At 47.0% G+C, this 25,506-nt stretch overlaps 1 protein-coding gene across 6 annotated transcripts in view; it reads left to right on the forward strand.

The window, feature by feature from the left end:
• LOC111926426 (uncharacterized) overlaps positions 1-25,506 on the forward strand; it is a 384,290-nt gene continuing 358,784 nt past the window's right edge. For 5 of the 6 annotated variants that reach the window (XR_015282459.1, XR_015282458.1, XM_086875079.1 and 2 more), the window contains exon 1: positions 1-821. The gene's annotated coding sequence lies outside the window, so the exon portion shown is untranslated. The remainder of the gene's footprint in view (positions 822-25,506) is intronic. The other variant, XR_015282460.1, reaches the window with a different exon arrangement.

A 25,506-nucleotide genomic window follows, 5' to 3' on the forward strand; every position in this document is an offset into this window, starting at 1 on the left:
GCTCTATCCCATCGGGGCTGAGGGCAGTGCTGGCTGCAGGCCACGGGCTCCTCGCAGCTCCAGGGACGAGCCAGGAGCCGCCCGAGGAGCCTGGGATGGAGCCGCTAAGAAGTGTGGACAGACACAGAGAGGATGGGAGAGACAAGGTTACATCCTTTAGTGTTCAGCCACCCGTCCCAGCTCTGATCCTGCTTGGCCGGGGCTGTTAATGGCCTTCAGCTGTGGCGGTCGCTAATTGCCCTCAGCTCGGGCACTGCCCCTTCTCCAGGTGCCGCTCCTTGCGCTGATGGCCAGCCCCTCACAAAGGCACGGCTAACAAAGACACTCGGGCTTTACCTTGGTGCTGTCCGGATGTCCCGAGGGCTCTCTGCAGCTCACAAAGACACAGCTAGCGGTGAGGCTGAGGTTTATTTTGGTGCTGTCTGCGTGTTCTTGGGCTCCCTGCTCGGAGTGATCACCCCCAGTCTGCTCTGCCCCGCTCGCACCTCAGCGGCCTTTGCTTTCGGACTAGGCCTCAGAGGCACTGCCTGCGGTCTTCATTTGCAATTTGCCTCAGAAAAGGACATTTAGGGGCTCAAACTCCCCCTGGGGCTGTGCAAGGTTGCCAGCTTACTGTGAGCATCCGTCAGGCTCTGGGTGAGGGGAAGAAAAGCTGTGTTGCTTTGGGAGAAGCGAGAGGCTGTGCTCACAGAGGACAGACGCTTTCCTGAGGTGCTTCCAGAGGAATTTCCCTGGTGCTGAGGCTCAGGGGCCCCTCGTCTTGGTGACCACCGTGGATTTTTCCTGCCGGGAAGGCCAGGGAGCTGCTCTCCGTGGGGAAGGTGAGTGGTTCCTGTACCTGCTGCTCTTTCTGTGCTCCTGTCTCCACCATCCCAGCTCCTTGCAGGTTGCTGTTACCTCTGGAGGATCTCCCCGTGCCCACGGAGCGGCACCTGCAATAGCTGTGGTATCACAGTCCTTCCCCCACCTCTGCCGGAGGTAAAGGGTTATGTTATTAACTCCGTGTGGGTTATGCATTAGGGTTTTTTGGAAAGCCTCTCTGCTCAGCTGAGCCCTTCATCTGGGCAAGAGGAATACTTTGTGTGTTCGGAGTGTGCAGGGCTGTGCAGTGCTGTTCTGCAGGAATGCTCTGTGCTGGGCTATTCTTTGTGAGAAGTGTTGCTCTGTTTTTCTGGACAGAAGTAATTTTTTTTTTTTTTTGCCTTTTCTTTCTTGTACCTGAAATTCCTGCTTTTGGGAAAGGCTGTACCTCAGTGCTGCAGTGGGTAGAAGATTTTAAGGTTTTTTTAGAGTTTGAAATTCATTGGTGGTCGCTTAGTGTTGATAAACCAAAACCATATTGCTTGGAGACATCAGTGTCTCATGTAAGTGCTGGGAGGGGGGGAATGCTCAGCCTCCCTGATGTGCAGCTTTGTGCCATGCCTGGTGTTTCCCTCAGTGGTGAGTCAGGGATGACACCACGGGTTAATTCCTCTTTGCCCTGGGGAAGTTGCAGAAGCAAAATGTGGTGACTGAAGATCAGGCTGTGTTAAATTGCTGGACTTTGCTGTTGAAATGGCCTTGGTGCACGGTTCTGCGAGTGGAAGGATGGAGCAGGAGGATTTGGAGCTGGGGCTGCCCATAGTTGGTGCTGCCTGTGACTGTGGTGGATGAAAGAAAATGCAGATGTTAGTCCTGTTGTTCCCTTCACAATCCCCTCCCTCCCTGCAAGTGGTCCTGGCTCTGAGTGTGAGAACACTCAGCTCAGGGGACACCTTTTCATCCATTTTCCTCTTTCCAGGAGCACTGGGGAAGCTTCTCTAGGGGTGTACGTGGGGTCTGCATGGTGCAGAGCTCAGCCCAGGTCTCTTGGGACACAAGGATCTGTCTCCAGGCTTTGTGGCTCTCTCCCTGTGCTTTGATAGGTTTGTATCACCTCATGCTTGAGGACACCTCAGTCCTGTTTTATCTCACAAACCACCCTCCTCCCCTCTGAAAAGCCCAGCAAAGGTCAGCTTTATGCGTTTCTTGGCAAACCCACACCACAACTGGCTGGACTGGTTTGAAAATGCCTGGTGGCAGCCGTGGCCTCCTGCAAGCTTGTTTGGGGACTGCCTCTCCCTGAGAATGCGTCACTGCCCAGGCCAGCGGGGCTGGGCACTGTTAGCTGTCCATCCCGCTATCCACCCACCCTGCACAGCCTGGATTCATCCATCCTCATCCTGCTGTGGCCAGTGGCAGCTCTGGGTGAAGCTGGTGGTGTTACACTGGAGGAATTTGAGGGAATCTAGAAACTATTTTGGCTACTCTTTCCTCTGCCTTTCCATCTGGGGTGCAGGGGACGAGGCTGTAGCTTCTGAGTCACACCAGCAGCCAGGATGGCAAGATAAAGGCTTATCCATTAAAACATCATCCTTGACTCCTGTGGACCCAGAGCCGCACTCATCAGTCCTTGTTTGAGCGATTAAGGATTGTGCCATTAGTCTGCTGCTTAATGAATATCGAAATGCTGTCTGGAAATGAAAAGGCATCTCTTTTTCTGCAGCACAAACAAAGCAGGGATGTTTTCCACTTAGAGGGATGGTCCCTAAGTGTTGGGTGTCACCCCTCTGGAGCTGCAGCAACGCCCTCGTCTTTGAGCTGAAGGGAGAAGTGGGAATCTTGTGGCTGGTAATAGCCAGGCCATTATTTTAAGGATACAAATGTTTAATGTACAATAACGAGTCGCATAATGAATGTCCAAATGAGTGATGTTTTCTTCAGTTTTACACTCCCAGAGGCGCAGAAAGTATTGGTCACTTTGACATGGGAAGCAGTTAGGCAATTACATTGGTGTGCTCTGAAAAGAGGGGGTTTTATTTCATAGCAAAAAACTTGAAGAAAGGCCCAGTGCTTCCCGGTCACTGCTTTGAATTCAATTTGCCTCTGCTCCAGGTTAAAAAGGGATGTGGGTTTTGGGGCTGTCAAGCTTGTTTTGGGTTTCTGGAAGCGAGGAGCAGGGAAGGAGAGCAGGAAGGCACCTCTAAAGGGTTCCTCCTTTCCATAGAAAGACTAATGAGAATTAATGAAGCCTGGTTGCCCTTTGTAGTGAGGGGTGGTGGTGGGTGCCACCAGCCAGGAGCAAAGCTGGGCTTGCTCTGGGTGGACCATGTGCTCTGGCTTGCCATGTGCTCGTGGATGTGCAGGGTAGGGTGCTGGTCTGCTCTGAACCCCCTTGCCATGTCACCAAAACTCTCTGTGGCTTCAAGGGGTTTGCCCAAGAGCTTTCAGTACCCTCTTTTTTTTTTTATTTCTTTTTTTTTTTTTTTTTTGTTAAAGAAAAAACGTTTTTCATAAGTGAGTTAATGAAAGAAGTTTTACAAAATATTTCGAGACTTAAGACTCATTTTCTTCCCTTACTGAAATTTTGGGGAAAGCAGTACCCTTGTCATTTTAGCTGGGCAGCACCACCTAACCATTTGTCATGGTTCAGAAAACAATGAAACCTGGGTGATTTCAGTGATGCTGGAGAATCAGTCTCATGCATTCCACGTGCAGGAGAGGTCTCATACATTGCCTTAGAAAGCAAAGTTTTAGTGTTCAGAAAAAAAAACCCCTCCAGGTTTTATCTATTTTACTGAAGGCTAAAATGAATTCTTATGTCTATTTCATAAGAATATTTATTTTGTGTTTAGCCCAGCATTAAGGACGCTTTTTACCCTTAATAAGCTCATGCCAGAACTCCTATAACTGCAGCCTGGAGGACGTGTTTTGTGAAGATGAAAAATGAACATATTATTTACCTATCAATAGCAGGCCAGGCTGATCAATGCCGACCGGCACTGCCCCACCGCGCCGGCAGCGGGGCTGCCCTGGCTGAGCAGTGCTGGGACTTTATCTCTAATATGGAGCTTTCAGCCACTGGGCCGACAAAATGCCTCTCTGACAGCCAAGCCATTAATTACCATCATCTGAGCCTAATTCATTCATCCCTTTCCCTCTCATGCAGAGGGACAGGGAGGGCCGAGGGCACTTGGGGAAACATAGGCATGATTCCATATTCGTTATGCGGCGAGCGCTGCCTGCGACTTTGTTGGTTGCAGTGGCTTTAATTGAATTGGCTTGCCAATAAAGCTGTTGTCATTCAGTAAGTGAATTTGTTGTACTACTCGCACCACAGCTGCTGCATACAACCAGGCGTTTCCTGAAGGCAAGCCAACCTTGTGCTACCCTGGCTGGAGGGTTTGGTTTTTCTGCCTTCCCCCAAAACTCATCCCTAGCATGCTGTAAAATATCCTTTAGGTGTTATTTCCCAGCAGAGGGGTATCACCTGCCTGAGCCCCTCTTGCCAGGGGTATGTCCCAACCCCAAAAAAAGGTGGCTGTCAGTGGGGTGCTGGTTATCCATCGGGGTCTGGGACTGGCTGGTCAGACCATGTGTTTTTCCAATTAACGGGCTCTGACCTCCCCTACCCTGGGCTGGTGCTGATAGAGCATCATTGTTCCTTGCAGGAAAAGTAAATACAGAATATGACAGACAATATATTTTGTTAGTCGGGAGCTTAGATTCCCATTAAGAAGTCTGGCGATATTGATAAAATAAAGCGACATTAGGAGAGGCATTTATTATGGGGTATGTAGGTTGTTGGGCCAAAAAATGCTCCAACTTTCTGTAGTTTATAAAACATTAGGGAAGGAGAGGGGGCGGACTGCCTGATTTATGGTGGTTGTAAGTGATACTGAGATGAAGTAAAACATCCAGAGGTCTGAGAAAGTGTTATTTTTGTGTTTTAGTGCATGGTGTGAGTGTGCACACAGAGGTCCACGTGGCAGCTCGGAGGTGGCTGAGGACCAGCACTCCCTGCACAAGCACCTCATCCTTCTCACGGGGACTGAGATGCAACCCCACACCTGAGCTACCTCTGCTGGGTCAGAGCAAAACCCCGTGTCTTTCCACCCACCAAGAGGAGGGGGAACAGATCTGGATCTGTTTCAAAATGTTGTGGCTAGATCCCAGTTCCATTTGGGATGTATTACTTTTTCTTGGTGCTGTGCTGAGGGAATTACCCCAAGAAAGAAGTTTTCTTCAGAGATCTTTGTTTTGTTTTTTTATAACAACCTCGTAAAGCTTCACATTGAAATCCGAATTAATTCCATCAGATTTATGCTTATTGTGGATTATTTTTAACACATCCAAAATATGGGTAGGTCAGGTATTTTAAGCCCTCTGCTCAAACTGGATCATGCTCACCTATATGCAGAACCTGAAATATTTTGAGTGTTCATCTCACTTGAGGTAAATCCTAAATTTGAAGGGAGAAGCTGGACGTTAGATGGTGAAAATGCAATGAATGCCTGTTTCTACACAACTGATAAAAGCCCTAAATTTTGCCCCATACAGGCCCGTGTTATTTGAGTTGTAGCTCATGAAGAGAAGCCTAAAACTTGCTTGATAATAGTAAAACTTTGACTTTAGTACTAATGGAGGTAGCCAATAATGGGGACCTGTTGCCTTCAGTGCTGAGAGCCTGCTTGTACAAATCCATGGAAAAGGTTTTGGCAAAGGCTGTGGTGCCCATTTCCAGCCCAGTAAAAGTCACTTTTCCTGGTTCACTGGGAATAAAAATATATCAAGCATAAAGCTTGAGGACCTCCAAGTAGTTGTCCTGCCTCCTCTTTGTGGGGCACCAACTCCAGGAGTAGAAATATGCTGGGAAATGTCCCACTGAGGCCTAAAAGACCGTGGCCTTCTTCCCCCTCACTGTTTCTTAGGATTTTTCCTAGAACTCAAGATGCTGACCTACTACTCTAGGAAATAACCCTGTGGTCAGCTGAGAACCATCAGCCACAATGTCCGGTGTTAGGCAGCACATCTGGAGTCACGGGGCAGTGAGGGTGTATCAGAGGGTAAAGCCTGGGGTTTTAGGGCTGGAACCCACAGCAGCCACCCCTCCTGATGATTTAGGGTAATGCTGCATTCCAGCAGGTCTGTCTGGCAAATTTTCCTGCTGCACCAAACCTTGTGGATTTGGGTGGGAAACCTTGTGGATTTGTGGCATGGGACAGCCCTTTGGTGTGCTGGAGCTTCAAGTCACCGGGGGCCAAGAGTGTGGGGAAATCTTAATGGTGAACCTAAAGCTGTGGTTTGGGTTACTCTGAGTAACCAGTTTGCTGTGAACACTCCCCTCGGAGCAGTAACGCTCCTGAAGTGGCTGTGTCAGTCAATTATAGACTTAGGGTGGCCAACAACATCTTCTCCTAGCCTCTCTTCCCACCACTCCCCAAGCCTCTGCCAGAGAGGACAAGCCCAGTGGCAGCAAGCACACATCAACCTCAGGATGTTGTGGCAAGGAGCCAAGACAAAAGTTCTGGATAACTTCATCTTGTCTTTTCCTTTCCTTGGGTATAATATTAATGTATGTGGAATGCAGCTGCACTACTATTAAAAAAAAAAAGAAAAAAGACCAAGCTGACACGGGCTTTTGTATTTCTGTATCTCTCATGCTATTAGAAATAAATTTCCATTAGTAAGAGCTGTGTAATTCTCAATTAGTAGCTAATCAAGTGGGCTCTTCTTTATTTAGAAGGTTTATATTTTTCTTAATTCTTCTGTGCCCACCACACTCACAGTATAAGAAAATTGGGCAGGCATGCTGGCCTTTCTTTAGAATGAGATTTCTGTACGGGAAACACAAAGCCTAATTTTTCAGAGATTGAGTTAATGACTGGGAGAGCAATGACTTGGAGAAGGAGGAATTGAGTGAAAGGGAACTGCTCACTGAAACCAGACCCTAGAAGTGCCATAAATTTGGGTTTGTAGCAGGCCAATGCTTATTTTTCTTTCTCTATGCCAGGTGCTGCTTTTGCCTTTAAACCTAGTAGGGCTGAGAAAGAAAAAAGTCCATTTGGAAGAATCTTGGGAAGAGGGATTTGGTGAACGTTCAGATGACAAAACCTGGTTATAACTATCCCAATGGTTCTCACTGAAGCAACTTTCACAGGATTGTTGAATGGTTTGGATTGGAAAGGACCTTAAAGACCATCCAGTTCCAACCCCCCTGACATTCAGCTTTTTGAAAACACAGGCTTGAAAGCTTCATCTGCCAAGTTTGCTTCAAAGTAACCTATGCAAAAAAAGCACAATCTGTGTCTGTGTGTGAGCTTTGGAGCTGGGGAAAAAAACCCAGGGAATTCCTTTAAGGCTCATGAACACCCAATCTGTAAAAATTAACTCGTGTCTTACTGAGCTGGTGATACAGGGTGCTGGTGGGACGTGCCTCCTGGTGCCAACCGGTCTTCGTGTCTCTGCGAGCCACAGGAGGGCCTGGATCCTCTACACCCAGCCCTTCGCTGGCTGTTGAAGGTGTAATTAACTGTGTGGGTGGCAAAATGGCCCAAGGCTCCCCGTTTGCATTTTGTGCAACTGGAACATACCCTCCTTGTTCGGGTAAGGTGGCAAATAAAACCCGAGCAGGGCAGCGGCGGCTGTTGGTGAGGAGTTTTGTAATAGCATGAGAATGGATTTTATGACACTCTATCACCTGCTGAGACTGCAGGGCTGGTGCAAATCATGTGTTAGGAGAAGGCTTTTGTGCAGCTCCATGGCTTTTTCTGGGAGGTTTATGGCTTGCCGAGCAATCGCTTGCTGTGTGAAAGTCGGGAGGCGCGAGGCTTCGCAGGGCCACGCTGGCAGCGCTGCCGAGTGTCGCAATGCATGCGGCGGTACCTGCAGCTGTGGAGCAAGATCCCAGCCCTGCCTGCACGGCCTGGGCTTCCCCAGGGCTGCTCCCTGCCTTGGGTTTTCTTTGCTTGTGCACTTTCTACCTCCTGCACCTGGACTTGTGCTCTCGCAGCAGCACCCAGCCGGGTGCGCGCGCCCTTGCCGCACGCTAAATCACGCAACCTCTGTGTCTAGGATGAGTTCCTGGGCCCTCGTTTCTGACCTTGGGGTGCTGCTGTGAGAAGGTTTGCCTGTGTCAGGGGTCTTGAGTGTTGCAACTCTTGCCTGTGTTGCAAGGAAGAGCCAAGGGGCTCCCTGCTGCACTTCCAAGGAGCTGGGATTAGACTTTCCTTGAGTTGGCTGCATGGCTCAAAATGCACCCTGAGCTTTAGAGGTCCCAAGCTTCAGCTCTGAAGGGTGAAGCTGGAAGCCAGGTATGGGTGGGAGGGGATCAGTTGACTCTGAGACTCTGCTCCCTGATAGGTTCGTGATCTTTTGCAGCATCTCCATGGATCTGGTGATTTCAAGGGTCTGTGTGTGCAAAGTTTTACCTGCTTTCCATGGATTGTCTCTGCACTTGGGTACTTCTTGAATGAGAGCTCTGGAGCAATGCAGATATTTTGGTATATTTAGGAGTGCTTTGCACCTCAAGGGCAACTCCCCTTTTTCCTGGGAAGTGCAAGGAGCCTCTCCCTGTTTGTCAGCAGGCAGAAAAATATCAGAGATTGCTTTGTGTGTGGCAGAAGACATGGTTTGAGTTCCAGAGCTGAGACCTAGGAGGACACCTGGCATTCACCCCAGTGATAATCTGAGTTTGATGTCCCCACAGCTCAGTTTGAGACAAGCTCTTTTGGAGGAGTGGATGTTTGCCTTTCTCCAAGACTTCTTTTTGGGTGGACTTGAAGGTCTCATGAGAGCCTTTTTAGCAGTGCCTTGTGACAGTAGCTCTCTGTATTTGTCTAAAGATTGTGCACTGAGGTCTAAAACCCCACGATGTTGAAGAAAGTCTTTCTGTTGGCTTTATTGGGTGTTGCTCCACTTCTGCAATGAAATCAGAACCTGCAAATATATGCAGGTGAGATGAAGAAAGTCTTAAATTAGCTCTAAACAAAAAAAGGAGGGGAGAAAATGACAGCCCCAACCCAATAAAATGTGACACAGGTGCCTTTCTGAAACTTTCTCTTCTGTTTGTTTCAAAGTACTGTTTAAATGGTGTTTCAGTATTACTGGACTCTTCATAGAGACTTGCTCTGAACAATTAATTTCCAGGTGATCCACTTTAATTTGCTTGTGCTCACCAGGAAAGGGATCATATCCACTTTAAAGCAGCTGGCCTGATTGAAATTCACAATGATGAGAAATACTCTGGAGCTGAGAACAAGACAGATCACTATGCTTTACTGCAAACCTCTGCATGAGCTGGATGTTGCCTTTCTTAGTCCAGCTTTTCCTGGAGCTGGAATTCCTAATATACAGTTTCTTGGCTAGGGCAAGGTGGGTGTGCAGTGCAAGTTACTGAAGTGGAGAGAGATGCTCTGGATTTATTGTGAAATGACCAAAATCCAGCCATAGGCCTAAGAACATTCTTCAAGACACAGAAATTGTCGTTAAGCTTGTCCTGCTGTGGAGGAAAGCAGAGCACAAGAAGGGAGGAATGGAATTGCTCCATGGTCCTCCCTGCAGTCTGAGCATCCCAAATCTGATAGAGCTCCACTCACACTTGCCCGACTCCCTCCTGTCACTGCCGGGCTGAGCAAGTGCGGACAAACCCTGCCTGGAGCTGCTGCCAAGCCTCTCCAGCTCTTTCCACCAGTTTGCCCAAGTGCTCAGGCGATAAGATTCGTCCTGCCCTGTTTTTGCAGAGGGATTTGGTGATTGCAAAACATGTCACATTATTGACTGGAAGTTGTTACCATCTGGTGGCTGTTTTGATGGTCTGGTACTAATGAGTGGGTAATCTCAATCGAGTTTCTAGGGGACAGCTGTCCCCTCTCACTTTCTTCCTCACAGTCACAGTCATCATCACTGCACTGGACACTAATTGGAATTTTTAGTTACAAGCAGCCATGGAAGCACTTTCCACAAGAAATGGGGTAATCGGAGGAAAGGTGCCTTTCCAGCAGCTGCCTTGTGTTTTATGTGCAGAAAGGACCTGGGGTTTTCAGGGACATTGTACAAGCCTTAAGCACCCTCTAAAGAGAGAATCAAAGGACATGAGCTATAGTAGATGAAGAAAGAGGAATAAAAACACACTGCTATCCCTTTGGCTGATTTCATAACCCTCCCACCAGTCAATAGGTGCCTGCTCCAAAGTGCCCTGTCTTGCAAATGCATGCCCAGAAAATGAAGCTCAAGGAACGAAAACAACCTAATGCATATTCAGAGTTGGGATCAGGTGGAAGTGTTTGTGGTTCTCATTGGTTTGATGATATTTGAAATATTATTCAAAACCATGCAAAGTTTGGTTCTGCACTTGGAGCCGTGGAGGTGGGGAGATTGGTGCTGCAGGGGATGTTCCCATGGAAGGGAGAGGGCTGGAAATTACATGGGGATAGCAAAGGCAGCTGAGATATAGCCTGAGAAGTGTCATGGTCTTCTACCTCAGAGGTGACTTTTCACTGCTGCTTTAACACTCCTTGTTCCGCTTTTCCTCTCTGGTCTGTCTGTCCTCATGGTCATCACGACCCCACACAAGCCCTCAGTTTTGGTGGAGGTATCTCCTACTCACATGGACGTGTCCAGAGGATGTGTTTTCTGAAATCCAGGGCACACTGAGTACAGAGGTTACTAGAGTTTGTTTGAAGTGAATCACGTGCTGTGCCATGGCAGGGTAGAGCATTCCTGGAGACCTCAACCTTTAAGAGTGGGTTTGGGGTTGGCTCTTTTTGCTGTACCATGTCTCCTGTCTGAGGCCTTGAGTAGTCTGGCTTGGACTTCCTCACTGGCGTGTCACCCGTGATTGCAGGTGGTTATTCGCTCATGTGCGGTTCCTCCTATCTCCCTCCTTATCTCAGCTGTCTGCACTGACTCCAGGCTGCTCTAAAATCTGTGGAGAGCTGTGGTGGTGATGTGGCGTGAGCTTGGTTGGAGTCAATCAAGTCAGCAAGGAGCAATGTCTCAGCCTGTAGGAAACGACTCGTGGTAGCTGGATACCGGTGCGTGTGATGGGCTTTCGTCACTTAACTGCAAAACACAACTTTAAATACAGTAAAACCTGCTTAAAGACTTGCTCTGGGGGGAAAACAAAATTGAGAGCATTCTTTTGTTCAGTTGTGAAGCAGGTTGGGGAGTTCTGAGGCCAAGGAGGAAGGTAGGCTTCACGCTCATGATGGACCATGTGTTTTGTCAGCACGCTGGCCTGATCCATCAGGAGCCCTGCAGGAGCGCCTGCCCTGGCCACAGATGTGAGCGTGGAGCAGCAGCACTGAATCACCTGTCATCCCGTATGGCTGGGGTGAAAGGGGAAGCTATTTACATAAATTATTGGAGAGCAGTAAATATTATTTCATGATATCACATCAAGATTAACTTAATCAAACCTGATATTAAGAGGAGGGATGATTTGCTTTTAGCCAAAGACACAATTAAAGAAGGTGCTTGAGGGTAAGGGAGAGTGCCTACTTAGGAAGATGTTTATCACACAATGGGTGATAATGGGTTGGGAAGCTTATAACCAGATCTTAACTCCTTTGTGGATTTTGTAGCTACAGCTCTCCTAATTTTAGCAGCTGTTGCAGTCTCAGGAAGGAGAGCGTGAATGAAATGTAGTTGTGAATTTTCTTGTGGGCTTTGGCTGGAAGGGAGAGATATCTTAATATTTTAAATGCCTATTTCTCATTTCAAAGGTTTCTGGAAAACTGTCTTGGCAAATATCGTCCAAAGTAAAGGCAAAACATTTAACTGTTCCCAGCTGGACTGGGAATCTGCCTGGCCTCGGCCATGCTGTGGGTCAAGGTCGTGCTTTTTGTTGCCTGGAGTCTGTAGGGGGTTAAAGACATTGCAACCTCCCCTTCTCCCTGCTGCTTTTCTCTAGGTGAGTAGATCCACATCTGCTGAACAAAGCAATGGAATCATAGACTATCCTGAGTTGGAATGCCATTTGTTTGCTAGGAGTGGGTTCATCTTCTAGAACCCCGGCAGCCAATGCCTTGGGTTTCCCAATGTGTCCATAGCATATGAATCATGTGTAGCTCTTTCCAGTGGTTTAAGTGGGAGCTCAGTGTGTATTAGTTGTCTGAGAGAACAGCTCCCATGTGAGTTTATTGCCTCCAGAGCTGGCTGCAAGGGGATTACTCCTACCCAACTGAAACATTTTTTTGCATAATTTTACAGAAAAGCCAAAGCCGACCCATTTGGGTGGTTCCCACATGAATCCCTGCTTCCTTACTTTTTGAGGAAGGCTGAGACTTCCCTCACTCTCATGTTTTTTAATCAAACCCCAAATTATCGGTTGAGGGGGGTGCGAGCTTAAATTGGAAAACCTTGGACAAGCCTGAACCGCGTCTCCTCTTTGTGTAAAGTGCATTGTCCTCGATTCCAGACAGCGCCAACACCAGCTGGAGGAGCTGGGAAAGCTTCAAGATGTGCTCAGCGCATTCCAGGATTAGACCCATTGTTTAAGTAATAACACTCAATCTCACAAGCCCATCTTCATTTTTGTGTTCCATCCAGTCTTTCCACATGAAAGGTGTAAGGGCTTTATTTTTTCCTTAGCTCTTTCCCTGTCCTTGTGTTGCTGGTATTCTCATGACCCAGTGTGCCGGGTTATGTGCCTCTTCTCTCCTAAATCTCAGGTGACAGAAAGCAGAATTTAGCTCAGGGTAGCAGTAAACTACTAAAAAAAAAAAAAGGCCCAAAAAAACTGCATCTTAATTATTTCATGTTTATTCAGTTCAAGTGATGCACAGCACTGGTTCTTCAGCAGCCACCTGTGGGATGCTCAGGCCTTGTCAATACATCTATCCCTGCTTTCAATGCCTGAGTAATACAAGCATCTGCTGCCACTCGACAAGTGATGCTCTACTGACCATTTCTAACAACTCCCACCTGTTTGTGTTTGCAAAAGCAAGTTTGAAATGCCTGGCCATGGGGAGAACAGCCCTAGCACTGCTTTGTAGCTTTTCCCTCCCTGGTTTCTTCAGGAAGCTGTGGGTCACTGATTTCAGAGGATGTAGAATGGTTTGGGTTGGATGGGACTTAAAAGATCATCTAGTTCAATCCCCCTGTTCATTGAGGACAACACCTTTTCAGGGCTGGTCACCTCTGAGATAATACACATTTCAGCCTGACTTTGCCAGGCCTAAAAGCTGTAGGATTTAATTTTTAAAAATAGCAATAGATCCTTGTATCTTTTTCCCAGTCTTAAAATGTGAAGGTGTTTGTAGGTAGAGCTGTTAAATCCTAATGATATTCCAGCTGCAATGCAGCTTTGATAAGGAGGAGATGGTGGTGAAACTGAGGTTTGTTGTGTCCCTCCCAGCTCAGGGGCTGCACTTTTCCCTGGGGACAGGTCTGGAGCTTTCAGAGGGCCTGGACCCTTGTTTTGGGGAGGTCCTTCTCTGGCAGAGCCTGTGCACCTGCCTTGGTGGTTGGATGTCCCTGCTCTGTCAGGCAAGCTATTCAAGCTTGTCTACTGGTGCTCTAATGCTATGTTAACACTGGTTTTATGTTTTTGGATCAGCCTTTACTCCCATAATTTTCTGCTTTGATGCTGTATGTCCTCTGTTCCCAGCAAGTAAACCTATTGTGGAAATGAAGCTTTCCACGTGCTGCTGACTCTTTCTTACTGTGGGAGACCTTTCCTGTCTCAGCTATGTGAATTCTGCCCAAAACTGCAGAATTCACTGCTTGGAAGTGCCTACCTTTCTGTCAGGTAGATGAAGGGGAAGTGGGGTGACAGCCACATTTTCCTTACCGAGCTGAATTTTATTCTCTCCAGCACTTGGTTGTACTTGCTTTGCTCAGACAGTTTCTGCCAGTGGCAGGAGAGATGGGATTTGGGCTCGGCCTGTGTTGAAAGAGAAGCTGGTGAACCAAGTGGCTTGATCACCCCATTGGAGATTGAATTAATTATTATAAACCCTGATAGTCCTGCTTAGATTATATTCTTTTTTCATCACGAATATTGAATAAAGAATAGCCTTAGCCATGGCTTTAGCTGTGGTCAAAACCTGATTTGTCATGGAAGCAAAAAATGTTACTTTTTTCCTTTGTATCTCAATGCTTTTGGGCCTGGGAGCATCTGTGTAACTACTTTAAGGAAAAGGTTTTTGGTGAAACACTGGTAAGACCTTAGAGACTTTAATTGCTCCTGTGGGAAGTCAGCCCAGGTTAACTAAGACCTGGGGCTGTGGGTGCAGAGCCCTCGGGAGCCAGGGAGGGAAAACCTCTGGGGATGACTGAGGAAGCAGATATGGGAATGAAATTAAGTGGGTGTTGGTGGTGCAATATTACTCAATATTTCTTCTTTGGAATCCCAGTGAGAAGTATTTTGTTTTGAGACCTTAGCCAGTGAGATAAATGTGGGCATGGCAAGGTCTCACCTGGGGGAAAGTCAAGCAATGCAGACTGAAGCACCATGTCTCTGGCTCAGCTCAGCCCACCTTACCTGTGGGTGAGGCTTTTGTTGAAGATTTGGGCTTAATTCTTGGCTCTAGTTGAGGCTTTGTGACATCTGGAAGTTTTAATCTGGAGTTTTAACCTAGAGATACAGTTCAATCCATGTGAGGATTGTGCAGATAAACTCATTAATGTTTGCAGAATACTTAGGAGCCACTTAAGCATATCAATAAGTTTAGAGTGTTATTACTGCATGGACTTTGATTAAATCCATTTGTGTCAGATCTCCTCCGAAACATTTTCATCAAAAGCCTGTGCTTTTTTAAGAGTGGGGTTTTTTATTTGTTTGTTTTTTTAAAATTTATTTTGGTTGTTGAATGTTGATTTCAATTCCAAGTTTGTACAATCTGAGGCAGCCCTGGAGCTGCTTGGAAATGTTCGAAGCTTTTCCAGGCTTATTTTTTTAGTCAGTAATACAGTAGTGAATTGGAAGCTTGAGCTGTAGAGAGTTTTAGCAAATCTTAATTCTGCCTATCACAGCTCCATAGGTCTCTGCACGTGCAGCCCTGGTGGGGTCAGATCCAGCCTCCTCCCTACAGGGATGTGGGAATGAGCTGATGGGGTTTTTCAAGGCAAGAGTTGGGCAAACCCACGTGGAAACGCTTCTGTTCCTTTGGCTGTGACTAGGCTGAAACTGGGAAGTGCTTGCCCGATGCTCAGGACAGATGAACGTTGAGAATTTGATGTAATCCTAGACCTCAGGCATGAAACTCAGCTTGACCTTTCCTGTTGGGTGCTTTTGTGCAATTCTACTGGACATTTAGCAACGAGAAAGGAAGCGGAGGAAGGATATCGGTTCAACCATATGTCAGTGCTGGGACGTGAAGTGACAGGGAGAGGAAGGGCTGAGACGTGTGTGGAGGCACTGGTTAAAATAAGAGCCTTTATGGAGGGGAACTGGGGGGCTCAGGGGACTGATGCTCTTGTTGGAGGTCACCAGTTCAAATCCAGCTTGTGGAAGTAGTGACCAAAAATTATAATTAATTAATGAACTTCTTTCTGTACCCACCGATCGTCCCTCTCCTGTGGTCCTCCCCGGCCTGATTATGGGTCATAAAACTTTGCCACAAGCGGTCCCTTTTGGCAGATTAATGAAGGGTTTAATGGCTCTGCTGGGGGTGGTAAGAGCTTTGTCTTGTCCCTAAAAGCCAGCTCTTAGGGAAGGTTATTCTGCCTTCAGAAAATGTGGGGTTTGAGCTCCAAACCGGGGTTTGTACCGAGCGGTCACAGGTAACAGACCACAGCCAGTGCTGGGATGGAGATGGCCTCGTCCCTGGTGCAGTCACAGGCAGTTCTCACCCCGTTTCTCTCATGAAGTTTTTTTCCCTGGGTCTTCTCAGCAAAAGCCAGGGCACAGAGCTGCTCCTGGTCTGAGTTCTGGGGACTGAGCTGTATCACAGCGGCCTCTCCCAGTATCTTCTGGTTGGGGAGGTGGACTTTGGGATTTGAACAGATTTGCACTGCAGATTTATTTGTTTTCCTGCCAGGAACCAGAACCTCTGGCTCTGGGCTCATTTGCTTCAGACTTGCATTAACTTTTGAGTTTGATGGCTCTGGCACTGAGCTCGAGCTCGCAAAATGCACCAACAGCGTGACATTAATTCTCTTTCAGCAGCGTAAGAAGCGTGTCTGAAAATAGATGCCAATTTAAAAATAATATTTCAGGGCTTGCTCAGTGCCAAATCAGACCTTTGGCCATTTATAGTATCTGTCTTTCTGGCAGAGATTGGCTTCTGATGCTTCACATCAAGATTTGGTGTTCAGTCAAGTAGGGCATAAGGAAATGTATTGCTGAAAAGGATGCAAAAGAGGGAGAAAAAAACCCCCTCAAAAGTCCCTGAGACAACACTTCTCCCCCATCCTGCAGGGCAGTAGAGTATTGGAGATGGTCTTGCAGATCTTTGCCAGTGAATAGCTGCTGCCCATTTAAAGGGAACTGCTTTTATTGAATAAAACTAACACAGAAGTGTGAAGGCTTGTAAGTTTGTACGCGGAAATTTGTGAACCAGGAGCAGCTTGATTTGAAAGGAAAACCCTAAGTTTCAGTCATTGGTTATAACTTCAAGCCAATTTAGGAGCTGCTTATGATGTCTTTTGTGAGGCTGGATGCAGAGTGAGACCCTCCTGCAGCTTTATTTATTTATTAATGATTTTGCAGCTCCACCTGACATTTCTCTGGCCTGAGAAATGAGCAGGGTGCATTGATCTCCGCTCTCTGTGCTCATTTTTAGGCAGGTGTACAGATCCACTTGCACAAATCACCCAAGGCAAGCAGGTCCCAGAATGCCCGGGGTCTCCAAAGGGACATCCCTTTCTTAGCACGTGAAAAAATGTCCTTGAATGTTTTGTTTCAAAAAGCAGTTTTTAAAAAATAATTTAATTTAGTGCAGCACATGATCCTTTATATTGTTGTTGTGCTGGACAATGACAACAGCATGAAACAGTTTGAAAGTTTCAAGCTGGATCTCTGGACAAAAGGGTGGATTAGGACAAAAGGCAACTTGCAATTGTTAATTTTTGTTATGTGAGGGTGAGGAGTTGTTTCCAGCTCTGCTGGGGAGAAGGGAAACTGAGGAACAGAGCTGTGAAGTGATGAATCCAAAAGCTTGAGTTGCTGCCAAAATATGAGACTGAGTGGTTTTTTTTTTTTTTTGGTAACTGGCCTCAGTCTGGGAAACCAACCCGTGTAGAAACTACTCATGAAGACCAACCTCTGCAAGCAAAACCTGCGTTTCTGTGAAATTAAATCAGGGTGGCTGGTGGATGGGGTGTTGATGTCATGAATCCCTAAGCAAAGCATCCCTTCCCCGTCTTGGGAAGCGCCCCAGAGCAGCTGCAGGGTGGGCTGCACCCTGAGAAGACTCCTGGGGCTGTGGTCAGCCCCTGTGTGGGATGGGAGCAGAAGAGAGCAGGATTCAGCAGTTCCTTTTTCTTGACACGGGGCCACAACTGAGATGAGGCAGGCACTCTCCCTTCCCAAATTTTCTTTCTAAATTCAGGTTGGAGTCACGTGGGAATTTTTTTATTTTATTGTTTTCAAGCCAGCAGCAGAAGTAGGGGATCTCGTGCAAATAATCATGGGAGTTTATGAGTTTCCTTGGAGTTGTTTGCCCAAGAAAGGGAAAGCTGGATCATGTGGGTCATTGGTCTGGGTGCAGGGAGATGGTTTGCTGTTAAAAGCAGTATTGTCCTGAGAAGAGGGGACTTTCAGGTGCTGTCTGTCCAAGACAGTTTCATTCTGAATCAAATTCTACTGAAACAGTGATGTTCTGAGCTCACAACTATGGGAACTTGTGTGCCTCTTCCAGGAGATTGCTGGCTGGATTTTGGGGATTGTCAGGAAAAGCCCTTTTAACCTGATGTTCCTTCTGTAACTCGTGGCTTCATCCAAAAAATTCATCAGGAGGAATGCTTTGGGATCTCGTTGCATCCTCCCTCCTTCCCCTGCAGCCAGTGTGGGCAGATTTTAAGGGGGAAAAATGGGGAGCAGAGGCGGTGGGGTGGGGACTTTGTTTGTCAGGAAGCATCTTTACTGCTCCAGATATCTCCATTCTGCTCTTCCTGGGTTTTGGGCTGGCTCTGGACATTGATTTGTCCACAGGAGCTTCCCAGTGTGGGATGCTGTTTGTGAGACATCCCACGAGTGCCTGTTGGTTTGGGATCCATCCTGAGGCCACCCGCTGGCCCTTGGCTGGGGAAGCTGTGAACAAAGAGGTGATAAAAGGTCTCCTTAGCAGGAGAACAGCATTCTTATGGACCCTTTTCCTGCCTGGAAACATCCTAGGAACAGGCTTTTCTGGAGGTGGAATAATACCCTGATGCATGTGGCAAACCAAGTGTACCTAAATTAAAAACCCAAACCAAAACAACAACAATAACCCACAAAACCCCCTCAAACAAAACCAAACAAAGCAAGTGAAAAAAAACCTTCCAAAGAAACCCTTCTACCTTGCTGGCAGAAAGGTCCTCATTGCTCCTTTCTCTCGCCTGCAAATTTTTCAGGTCCATTTTGAAGCTAAAAAGCCAATTTTGGGGATGCTGCCACAAAGCTCCTGTTTCTTACTGCAGATTTGGGCACCCCCTGGTATTTTCCTCTTAATTTCACTGCTGCATTAAAGGCATGTACATGGTGGGAGAGAGTTTGGGTTTAAAGCAGCCCTCCAAAATCCTGTGCCAAGTATTTTGAGCCCACCCACTCCAGTCCCGGGAGGATTGTGGAAGCAGGAGCAGATAACTGCACTTATTCCTTACCCTTGTAGCACCTTGATGGCAGTGAGATTGTGGCAAACAGGGCTGCTCCAGAGATAAGAGGTGGGACCTCCGAGTCTGGACCTCTGACTGTATTTTTATTTATATACACACCAAAAAACCCCTATAAAACTTTTTAAAAAACACCTATTTATAAAATGACCAAACCTTGTGTGTTTAGTGACCTTTGAAAATAACTTCATTACTTTTTTTTGTTGTTGTTGAAGCCCAGCCCCTGGGTTCATCTATCTCAGAGTTTCACTTCTACCTCTTCTCTCTCATTTCCCCTTTACCTCCCCACTTGGTACTTTTCCTGGCCACCCCATTTAGGGGTCTGGCTGGATTAATGCCAGCCTGATGGGCAGCTTGGAAGTGGTCACTGCAGAGGAGCTCACCCTTTACAACTCTCCCCCTGGCAAGGTGAAACCCAACAGACAAAGGGATCAAAGTATTTATGCAAATATTGGTGCTGGCCATGCAAAATAATTTAAATTTCACTTACCGTAATTGAAAAAAAACCCTGTTGCTTGTTTTGGGGTGTTGTAATAAACCTGGGATGTTTCCCCTGTTGAACGTGTAAATTTTACAAACTTTTTAGCAAAAAAATTATTGTGTTTTTGATTGGATGAAAATATGTTATTATGGAACAAGTTAGAAATCCAGTGCACTGTATGCTTTGCTTCCTAGGTGAAATTCACCAGCTGGGCTTTTTTTATTTTTCCCAGTTCTCATAGAAATTAATTTGGCATCTTCATAAAACTGGCTCACCTATTAACTCAACAGAGAGTTCCAAAAGGTTTCTTTTTATGAGTAAAAATATTTATCATGGGGGTTCGTATGTGTAAAATAGGAATTATTATTTTACTTTTCATGCATTTGCATAAGGAAATGTAATATAGATATGTCTGGGAGAAAAAAGCTTTCTGGTTTTAATCACTGTATGTCTCATTGTGATATATGATTGTAGAACTTGGTAAAAAAAACAAAAACAACAAAAGCTGTTTAATAGTATCTTTTTGCATTTTTTCTATCGTGTAAATAGTATGTTTGTAATAATGTATTGCACAGAGATGTGTTAAAACAAAAAGCTCACATCAGCAGCCCAAAACCTCCGAGCAACTCATCAAACCAAAGCCAGCATCCAAACAAAAATAGAGAGGAAAAAAACCACATGGGAAGGTAAACCCTATAGCAGGGAGGAAAAACAAAAGTGATTAGTTAAAGTCCTGCCTCGCCACTGTTTGCCTTGCAAAGAGGGAGGCTGATTTAAAGGAGGAGGAGAGGGGGGGAAAAAAAAAGGGTGGATTAATGTGAACTTTAATACTGAAGCAGTGTGTGTTTACTGCTGGTGACCACAAGACATAAATCTTGCGAGCACAATGTACAATGCGAGGCAGCCCCCAGGTTTTTTTTCTTTCCTCTCTCTCTCCTTTTTTTTTTTTTCTTTTTTTTTTTTTTTTTTTCTTCCAGCCTCAATTTGTGTGCAAGTGTGTGTTAAGTGCCGTTGAAAAATAGTGACCTTTAATAAAGGATCGTATCCTGAGACTATTTTCCCAGACACACAGTGACCTTTCAAACCAGACTGGGGTGAGGGGGTGTGGGGTTTGGACTTTGAACCGGCCAGTTCCCGCTGCGTGCCTCTGTTTGCCAGGCTACTTTTTATTGTGTGGCCGGGGAGCGCTGGCTATGCAAAGCAGGCTGAGCTGCCAGCCTCAACCTTTGCAAATCAATTTGTCTGCACCCGAGTGAAAGATGCTGCGACGGGGACAGACTGCGGCGCTTTGTGCCACCGGCGCTTGTGGCACTCCTGGAGAGCCTGCCCCCCGCCCCAAAACATCACGTGCCTCTGTTTTTATTTCTTATCTCGTTATTTTATTATTATTATTTATGTTTTTTAAACTTATTTTCTCCCCCTGCCATCCTGGAGGAGTTGCCATGGGGGGCGGGGGGAAATGTGGGTTCCTCTCCTTGGACATCCCCCAAGAACACAGGGATGGCATCAGGAGACCTTTCCAACTTTCCATCCTGCTTGGAGAGGTGAAACCCCAGCCCATCATGCATGCAGCATCCTCTGCATAAATGCAAACACTTCCTAAGGGTTAACATTATTGATTTCCCCGGGCTCTGCATTAATCAGTACCTAAAAATGCCAGGAAAAGACAGAGAAACACAATTACTTCAGGTCCTCTGAATTTCAGCTTCTCCAGGTGGCCCCTCCCAAAGAAATGGCAATCCCGTGCTTTTTGTAAAGCTGGATCGATTCCTGCATCAGCAATTAATCACTCCATAGTCCTCAGGAGCTGGGGAGCAAAGGACAGGGGTCCCTCCTTGGGGAGCCCCCAGGACCCCTCTGGGATGTCACCGGGGCTCTCCTCCCTCGTCTCACTGAGCCAACCTGTGAAATTGATACTTGGGCTCCATGGCCATTTCTCCTGGTCATCAAATTAATTTTGTGCCTTGTTCTTGTGTGTGTTTTGTGAGCTGCCATTCTGAGAGCAGCTCCAGGGAGTCAGGTGTGCTCCCAAAAGTTTTATCTTCTTGAGCTCCACGTTTCAGTCCTCCCCAGATGCTCTTTGGTCATGGTTTGCCTCGTTGCCTTGTACCTCCGGAGTCACCCACAGCCAGGCTGCCAGGGCCCAGGGCCGTGAGTGTGTGGGGCAGGTCAGGGTGAGGGGGTGGAGCACATCATTCCCCCCACAACTCCAGCTCCTATAGGAGCTCTTATCCCATGGGGAAGATGGGGCAGCTCCGTCCTTATCCAGTGGGGAGAAGCCATCTCGGCCTTGTGCAGCTCTGGCAGGGCTGTGAATGCACCTCCCTGAGAGGGGAGAGGAGCAGGGATCTGGATTACTTACTTTTAGAAAGGCCATAAAAATGAAAGGGGAGGAAAGAATTTACTGGAGTCGAGATGGGAAGTAATTATGGTCTGGATAGAGGTTTTGGCAGCAGCGGGGTCAAGGTGAGGATGGGCTCTGTCAGGGAACCAGAGGTGGTGACAGCTGGATTTATGGGCATGGGAGACAGGAGGGAAAGAAGGCTGGAGTGTCAAGGATGGCTCCAAGGTTCCTGGCCTTATGAGAAGGTTGGAGTCAAGGAGAACACCCAACAGGGTGTTGGGACAGGACATTTTGTATTTCTTTTCAGTAATTACCAATAACACAGGTGGAGGGAAAGGCCATTTTGCCATAATGCTGAAGTGGAGGGAGTTTGCAAGTAGTGAGAGGCATTGTAATGGGTTGTGGAGAACCAGGTGGGTGCCAGGAGGAATTACTGAGATGTACAGAGTCTGATATTTCATCTAGGCCAGGCTTACTATGAAGTTTTTGGTAAGTAGGTGAGAGGCAGTCACCCACCTCATGTGTTTTCTGAGTAGGACGATCGCTGCTCCTGGGCTCCCTTGGCAGGAGGGACCCCAAGCTGTGGCTGATGCACTGCCAGGCCACTCTTGCTGTCCCTTCATCCCTGTCTGTCTTGGGAGCCTTCGGGGTGGCACTGGGTTTTTGAGCACTCACTCCAAGACCTTATTCATACAGAGAATTCATACTTTATTCATACCGAGTTTATTCATAGCCCTCTGTCTCGTTAGCCCTCTGATTCAAGGCATACACAAGGCTGTGAAAGGGGGGTTAGCAAATGGGTGTGTGCTCCGAATGCTAATGGCATCTGCTTTATTTTGGTGTCCTTCCCGACCACTATATGGTGGATCAGTGTGCCCAGGTCTCGTGTGGGAGTGGGCCATGGATGAATGGCAGCTTTGATTCAGGCCAGCCTAAGGAAGCCACCAGAAGCACTGGCTGTGGGCAGACAGTGTCTTGCTAGAGCTGGGACAATTTTTTTTTTTTCCTTCCTGCAGCAGAAAATGCTTCCATGAATGAGAGAAGAAATGAATTTGTTAAAACTTTACATTTAAACCACTGGCTTTTGGGGTTAAAGGAAAAACCTGAGAGCGACGCTGAGCATTTTTGTCTTCAGCTTTCCCTTCTCTCTCTTCTGTGAGGAACTTCCTCCTCCTCCTCCTTAATTCTCTTAACCTGTGTGAGTAACAGGAGTCGCTCTTGGTGGAACATCCAAGCACATCCACAAACCTCTCAAGCCTCACCTCATGTGTAAACCCCTTAATTCTTGTTTAAAACTCTGTCTCTACCTGAGGATTTATCGGGCCATTGAAGAGCAGCTTCTGTCCTCTCATCCTTAGGCCCGGCAGGAATCTGTTTGGAAGTGGCTGGGTCTGTAGTGCCCTCACTACAGCCACTGCAGCTGAAGAGCTGTTGTTCCCATGTTTTCTGCATCTGGTACCTTGCACAGTCTTAGCCGGGGTGATTTTGGTGTAATCACAGTTTTTCCTGGCTTGAGTAAATGAAAGCCTTATTTGGATAAGTGGAATAAATAATGGTTTTCTGGCAAAAGGGGTTTGGAGGAGCAGGAAAAGCTTTTGAGGGACAGGTGTCTAAGGGAGAAATGGTTTTAATAGATACAGGGTCTAATTTCTCTGGCTAAACTGAACGCTTTCACTCAGGGAGGACTGGTGGAAAGCGGTGATGAGAACACTTGATTGTGAAAAATAAGAAATTTGTACCCTTTTCTTTTGAGAACTTCTCAAAAGCCTCTCATCCCTGTGAATATTTGGCTATAGCCTTTGTTGCCACTGAGGTCCCTTGAATACTTTGCCTTTTTCTTAGGGTAGGACACTTTTAAAAAAAAGATTTCAAACTAGTCTTTATCAATACCATTCTTTTCATATGTTCACCTGGACATCTTTCTTTTCCTTCATCCCTTTACCCGTCTTGAACAGGTTCCTTAGCTTCCTGGCATTTCTGGAAAGCCTCCCCTCTGTGTAGGCAAACACAAAAGTTCTTGGATATATCAATTTACTTGATTCAACATAAACCACACTGAATTATTCCAGAGTCTGCTTTTTCCCCTTTTTAATTTAGATTAAGTCAGCTGTTGATGGGTGGGGAGGCTGCATGTCTTTCTAAATAATTACAGTTCCTTTTTATAAGCATCAAAACCATTAGAACTAAACTTCTGGGATAATTTTGAACACCCTTAGAAAGAGGATTTTTTAAAAAAATAATTATTTTTACTTCTGGGAGGATTAGAAGCGACTCTGCTTAGATGAAGGTGGCCCTGCCCATTGCAGAAGAAGTGGAACTAGAAGATCTTTAAAGATGCCTTTCCACCAAACCCATCCTAGGATTCTTGGGCTTGGTACCAAATTCAGCTGATTCTGAGAAAGATGCCCTTAACCCCCACACAGAAAGGGGAGTTTTAATCATCCTCATCATGTCAGTCACGGGTGCTGAGGGTCGAAATTCTCGGTTTTCACCTGGCTGGAGATGCGATTTCTGCACTGCTCGGAGCACCTCACGCTTTCTGCTCGGGCCCCACCGACCTGGCTAGTTGAGTGTCTCACCGGGACGATGGCTCAGAGCCTGTGGGGTGAGAAACAAGCAGCGTTTTCACTCTTAAACTTCCCTCTGTCCACACTCGGCTGCCTCTGCAGGTGTGTCCTCCAGCTGTGAAATGGCCTTGAACGCTCCGCAGGCTGTGAAAGATGCTGGGTGAGACCAGCGTGGCCAGTGGGGCAGAGCAAAGGCTGGGAGTGGACCCTGCCCTTTCCTCCCCGTGTCCCCTCTGCGACCTCTCCCCTCCTCCTCCTCGCCATGGCAGCAGAGCTTTTTGCAAGCCGAGCCGGGTCTGGCTCTCTGAGCCCAGTGAAATCTGTATTTCCTAAATGCGTTTAAATTTATTTCCCTCCCTCCCCAGCCCAAAGCCAGGAGGGAAGGGTGGGTAGAGGTTTGACACCTCCAGCACCTCGCTTCAGTCTCTGGGTAAATCTATTAAATGTGTTATGTGAAACTCAGGAGGTTTTGGTGATTTTTTCCCCCCTTTTTTTTAAAGAAAAAAAAAAAAAAAAAAAGAATAAAAAGTTGCCTAAATGCCCCTTTTCTTCCCAGCTCAGTCCTCGGGGAATACAAGGAGTTAACGCTGGTATTTATAGCAACAAGCCAAGCTAATAACCACTGCGGAGCTGGGAGGGTGGCTGGGAGGTTATCAGCAAACAAGGGACTGAAAAAAAAGTTGGGTTTTGGAGAATTAAAGAGCTCTGGCTCTCCTCCCCTCCCACCCCAAAGTGTGGGACCACTGCGGTTGTTGGTACAGAAATGAAAGGTATTACAGGAGAGTCATTGTGTTACCGGGGGTGGGGAAATGTGTCTGCCTGTCTCTTTTTTTTTTCTCTCTCTCTTAAACTTCCTGGTCGGTCAGGCCGGGGCTGACAAAGGGGAACCAGTCGTGTCCAGACACATTGCAGACTTCTGGCAAAATAGCCCAAGCTCACGAAAATTTACACATTTCCTGGCGCCCGGCCAGGCGGTACTTGTAGGACTTGGCATGGCTTTTCCTTCAGTTAAAAAAAATGGCTTTTTTTTCCCCTCCTCTTTTTTTTTTTCTTTTTTTTTCCTTTCCCCCCCCCCCGCTTTCTTCAGCAGGCCGGGAGATGGAAAGCTCCTGTGTGCTGGGTCAGGACAGTGGAAAAGCCAAGGTTTAGGCGTGGAGAGCTGTTCTCTGATTTAGTTGCATGTGCAGCTTTCCTCATCCTCGATCCCAGTGGGTACAACCTGCCTGATTCCCACCCTCTTGTGAAGGAGCATCCTTCGGCCAAAATAATGCAGATAACCACTGCTGAACACCTTTTTTTGGTGGTCCCAAGTGTTCAGACAGGCAGGAAGGATGTGCACGGGTGCTATCTCAGCCTAAAAATAAGAAATTGGGGGGGAAAAAATGGGTCAGTTGTTGCAGTTGAAACTCCTTGCTGGCTGTGGGCTTGTGGCTGGCTCTGACACCTCGTCTCGGTTTCTCTGAGGGGGGATTGAAAGCAGGCTCCCGCTGGTCAGCGAGCCCTGTGTCACTTCCTTCCCTCCACCAGCCTCACTCTTTCCACAGAGCAGACTTTCAAAT

The sequence above is a fragment of the Cyanistes caeruleus genome, chromosome 2, assembly GCF_971803275.1.
Source record: "Cyanistes caeruleus chromosome 2, bCyaCae1.hap1.1, whole genome shotgun sequence".
NCBI classification, from domain to species: Eukaryota; Metazoa; Chordata; class Aves; order Passeriformes; family Paridae; genus Cyanistes; species Cyanistes caeruleus.